The following is a 5,479-nucleotide window of genomic DNA, read 5'->3' as shown; positions in this document are numbered from 1 at the left end:
TCATATTGTTTATTTCTGCCCTGATCTGTATTATTTCTCTTCTTCTGCTGGCTTTGGGTTGCTCTTGCTGTTCCCCTTCTAGTTTGATTAGGTGCTCTATTAGATTTTGAATTTACACTTTTCTAGTTTGTTGAAATAGGCCTGGATTGCAATAAACTTTCCTCTTAGGACTGCCTTTGCTGCTCCCAGAGAGTTTGGATTGTTGTATTTTCATTTTCATTTGTGTCCATATATTTTTTAATTTCTTCTCTAATTGCCTGATTGGCCCAATCATTCTTTAGTAGGGTGATTTTTAACCTCCACATATTTGGAGGTTTTCCAGACTTTTTCCTATGGTTAATTTCAAGTTTCAGTTTGAAAGTGTGCATGGTATGATCTCAATTTGTTTATATTTATGGAGGGCTGCTTTATGCCCCAGTATGTGATCTATCTTGGAGAATGTACCATGTGCACTCGAGAAGAAAGTGAATTCCCTAGCTTCAGGATGCAGAGTTCTAAATATATCTATCAATTCCATCTGTTCCAATGTGTTGTTCAGGCCCATTGTTTCTTTAGTGACTCTCTGTCTGGTTGATCTATTCAGGGCTGTCAGTGTAGTATTAAAGTCCCCTGCAATTAGCACATTCTTATCGATAATACTGTTTCCATTTGTGATTAATTGTTTTATGTATTTGGGAGCTCCTGAATTTGGCGCATAGATGTTTATAATTGTTAGTTCTTCCTGATATAGAGACCCAGTAATTATTATATAATATCCTTCATCTTTTGTTAATGCCTTCACTTTAATGTCCAGTTTGTCTGATATAAGTGTGGCCACCCTGGCTTTCTTTTGTCTTCCAGTCGCATGATAGATATTTCTCCATCCTTTTACTTTCAATCTGAAGGTGTCTTCAGGTCTAAAACGAGCCTCTTGTAGACAGCAAATAGATGGATTTTGTTTTCTTATCCTTTCTGCTACCCTGTGTCATTTGACTAGAGCATTCAGTCCATTTACATTCAGTGTTACTATTGAAAAATGTGGGTTTGGATTCATTGTATTCTCTGTAGAATTCATGTTTGTAGTGGTGTCTCTGGTACCTTGTATTCTTTGCAACCTTTCCCTCATAGAGTCCCTCTTAGGATTTCTTGTAGGGCTGGTTTGGTGGTCATGAATTCTCTCAATTTTTGTTTCTTTGGGAACATCTTTATCTCTCCTTCTATTTTGAATGATAGGCTTGCTGGGTAAAGGATTCCTGGCTGCATATTTTTTTCTGTTTATCACATGGAAGATTTCCTGCCATTCCTTCCTGGCCTGCCAAGTATCTGTAGATAGGTCTGTAACCACTCTGATAGGTTTCCTTTGTACGTTAGGGCTCTTTTATCCCTAGCTACTTTCAGAATGCTCTCTTTATCTTTACATTTTGCCAGTGTCACTATGATATGTCATGCCGAAGGTCGATTCAAGTACATCTTAAGGGGGTTCTTTGTGCCTCTTGAATTTGAATGTCTATTTCTTTCCCCAGATTCAGGAAATTCTCAGTTATAATTTGATCTAGCACCCCTTCCAGACCTTTTTCTCTTTCTTCCTCTTCAGGAATTCCTATGATATGGATATTGTTTCATTTGATTGTATCACTGAGGTCTTGAATTCTCCTTTCCTGCTCCTGGATCAATTTCTCTTTTTTTTCTTGGCTTCCTCTTTTGCTATAACTGTGTCTTCTAATTCACCTATTCTTCTCTCTGCCTCTTCAATCTGTGAGGTGGCCACCTCCATTTTATTATTCACCTCATTTATAGCCTTTTTTTAAACTCATCACAGCTATTTCAAAAGTCCCTAGTCATTGTATCAGTAGCTTCTCTGATGCTTTTTTCAAGCCCAATGATTAATTTTATGACAATTGTTTTAAATTCTTGTTCAGTTATGTTGCTTAGATCTATTTTGAGCAGTTCTGTGGCTGTGACTTCTTCCTGGAGTTTCTTTAGTGGAGAGTTCATTCGTTTTGTCATTTTGGCTAGCTTTCTGTCTCTTGTCAGTTTTAAATGCTCATTCTGTACTGTGCACCTGTTAGTATTGCTCTGTTAAAGGAGGCTTATTGACTGTCCAGGGCCTGTCTTTTCAGGAAGTGTTCTTTTAATGGTTTCTCTCAGTTTCTCTTGTTGTGCCTTTGGTTATTTTATTTCTCTACTCAGTGATATTTGGGACTCTCTGTCATGTGCACTTTGGCTTGTTTCTTGGGGGTAGCCCTGAAAAGGAAGACAGACAGACAAACAAACTAGGAACAAAAGCACACAAATGCACAGACAAGTCACGCAAACAAACAAACGAATTAAAAGGAGAAAGGAAGAAAAGAAAAGGAAGGGAGAGGAAAGAGAAGAAAAGAGAAGAAGAGAAGAAAAAAGTAAAGTGAGGCAGAGACATGAAAGGATAATGGACAATCTAAAAGTGTATAACCAGTTGAAGGGAGAGATAAGGATGAGATAAGGGAGGATATATCTGGATGGCAAGAGAGAAATAAAAAAGAAGGAAAAAGGAAAAAGGAAAATAAAGAGTAAAAATAAGAAAAATTTTTTTAATTTAAAAAATTTTAAAAAGAGTAAAAAAAAAAATAATAATAAATGAATACAAAAAACAGCAGCTCCCCATGTGGATAGGCCTGGTTTGGTGTAGGTAGGCCTTGGGGGCTGCTCTCGGAGGCCCCACCTTGGTGGTTGCAGTGCCCCACACTCTACTCAAACTAAGCACTTCAAGTCACTCTTATGAGACTGATCTCCTTGTATCCCTGGGAGCCAAGCTGTATTTTCCAGGCCCGCCTCGCTTTAAAATCCTAGTCCATGCACTTTAATGCTACCACAGATGAGGTGTACTCGCTTTGGCAGCCAGCTTCTTAACCCGGATCTCGTGGTGGGGGGAGCTGTTTCTCTTGGCACTAGTTTGGATTTGCGTTGCAGCTGCCTGAGGTGAGGTGCACTCCTGCAGCTCCCACCACCGCCATCTCCCTGCCAGGATCTTGTAGGGGTGGCGGCTGTTTTTCCAGGTGCCACCAGGGATTTGTGCTGCCTGCCGCTGCTGGAGACCAGGTGTGCTCCACAGGCTGCCGCCTGTCTCCCAGCTGGGATCAAGCAGGGGGAGGGGAGCTGTTTTTTCCTTCCAGTCCCGTCCTGGGTCAGTGTCGATGCCCCTGAGCCCAAGGAAGAATTCACCAGCTATACGGGACAGGTTTCTCTCCCTGAGCTCAGCAGTTATACATGGGGTGAGAGTTTTTCTCTTGGTCCCGGGTTAAGTTCATTCTCTCTTCTCTAGAGACAGTACTTATGAGTGTGTTCAGTTTCTCTTTCTCTTTCCTTTCTCTCTAAGGGCTCCACGCACTTTCCCTGTGTTGGGCTGGGGCTCCCACCTCCCCTGCACCTCTCAGGCTGGCCCGTTTTCCAATCTCCCCAGTTTGCACTCACTTACTCAGTCATCTTTGAGGTTGTCTTCTTTCTGGAGTCTGTATTTGCTCCTCCCACTCTTGCAGATAAGAGTAATGTTCTCAGATGGGGCAGATGAAGTTGACAGAGCTCCCTTCTTCTCCACCATCTTGCCTCTTCCCCAAATGCTTTGATTGAAACTTGCTTTTCCTTTCTTAAAGCTTTTGAGATAATTTCTTTATTTCTTGTGTTCTAAAATCTCACAAAGGTGTGCCTTGATGGAGGTAATGTTTCCACAAGTGTGCTCGGCTCTCAGCCTTTTAGCCTGGAAACTTCTATCCATCATTCTGGAAAACTTTCTTGATTTTTTTTTTGATAATTTATTTCTTTCTCTTTCATCAGCATTTACAGTCTCTTTATCTTGTTTTATGCTTTGGGAGTTTTCTTTAATCTTTTCTTCCAACCCTCACCCTTGGGGCCTGGCTGTCTCTTCCTTGTCCTCCAGCACTCAACCAAATTGTTGCTTCTTCTGGAAATCTTCCCCCTTCTCTAGTCTCCTTGACTGGCTCAGGCAGTCCTCTAAGAACCTACTCAGAATATTCATCATCTGTGTAATTTCACATTGTGTTTGCCTAGTTACCTTATTATTTGATTATAGTCTGTCTGAAGGCAGAGACCAGGTCTGTCATGTTTTCCATTGTATGCCCATCCGGTGAGCTGGCATAGGGGAGGTGATTAATAAATATAGATTGACTATTTCATTTGGAATCCTCATTTTGACATCAGACATGTTAATCACCCCTCTTACCTTTGTGTAAGCCTCAGATTTGACATGCCCACCTTTCATGTCTTTATCTTGAAACACTAATCACCAGGTGAGGGCAGTTCTATGCCTTAAAACCAGAAAGATCCTTCCAGTCTGACACTGGTTCTGTTAAAGTTCCCTTTTACTAAGGTAAATAACTGATAACAAATAGCAAATAGTAAAGTTTCTGTTTGCCATTATTTATTATTTATCTGAGTTTCTCAAAACCTACCTTTACCATTAGATGAATTCAAAAGCCTTCGTACACATCTTCCAAAAAATCAATGCATAGGACTCAGGGTGGAAAGAACAATAGAAACTTATAATAGAACGCTGTGATAGAACTGGCAGCCAGGAATAACTTCTGGGAGAAAAGTGAATATACATCATTGGCTTGTGTGTGTTTTATGGTGGGGTGAAACGGTTGTTTGGAGATGCCCAGGGGAGAAATGCTGCTAATAACCTCCCCACACAGACCCATATTTCACTCCATAACAGAGTGGAAAAGTGGTGTGGGTAATCCACTTTTTTTCCCCTGAGGTAAGTCTTTGTGTTATATAAGTGATAGAAAAATCACCGTGGAAAGTATTAGTTGTGTGGTTCAGGGCTGTGCAGAGGTAACAGTAGATACGACTTTCTTGAAGACAGGGGGAGACAGGATTTTAATTAAGTGTGGTAAAGCCTGGCTGGGCCTGAGATTACAGACTGAAGTGGGTTAAACTGCTGTGGAATATAGTTCCAGTATTGGCTCCAACATTCAATATAAACATATACTTTGACGCAGCAATTCTACTTCTAGGAATCTTACAGAAATACTAGCATAAAGATATCTATCTATCTACATGTGCATACATACACATGATCATATAACATTATCTGTTAATAGGGAAAATTAGAGACACCGTAAGTGTTCCCATCAATAGGGGATTAGTTAAATAAATTAATCTACACTCATACTATGGAAAGGTGGGGGGCCATTAGGAAAATGGACTTTATGCATATGTACTGCTATAGACAGAGAAAATATTGTTGAGTAAAAAAAGCAAGTTGTGCCAAAAGGCAATAATCAGTTATAATTGTCAATGTTTACATAGTGCTTTCGACATGCCGACTACACTTCTAAGAGTTTAATCCTCTTAATAATCTTAAGAGGTGGTATCTTGTTACTCTCATTTGTACACAGGAGGGTACTGGAGCACACGGGCGGTAAGTAACTCGCTCACAGTCACACAGCTGGTGACAGTATGGTTCTGTGCTCCAAGCTCCTAACCGATAGGTGATGTCAGG

General features: G+C 40.5%; 1 protein-coding gene across 1 annotated transcript in view; it reads left to right on the top strand.

Annotated features, from left to right (window-relative positions):
• LOC115277423 (laminin subunit alpha-3-like) overlaps nt 1-5,479 on the top strand; it is a 225,862-nt gene that overhangs the window by 114,674 nt on the left and 105,709 nt on the right. The gene's annotated exons all lie outside the window — the stretch shown is intronic.

This window comes from Suricata suricatta, chromosome 14, assembly GCF_006229205.1.
Source record: "Suricata suricatta isolate VVHF042 chromosome 14, meerkat_22Aug2017_6uvM2_HiC, whole genome shotgun sequence".
In the NCBI taxonomy this organism is placed as follows: Eukaryota; Metazoa; Chordata; class Mammalia; order Carnivora; family Herpestidae; genus Suricata; species Suricata suricatta.
This window is presented reverse-complemented; position numbering and strand designations above follow the sequence as displayed.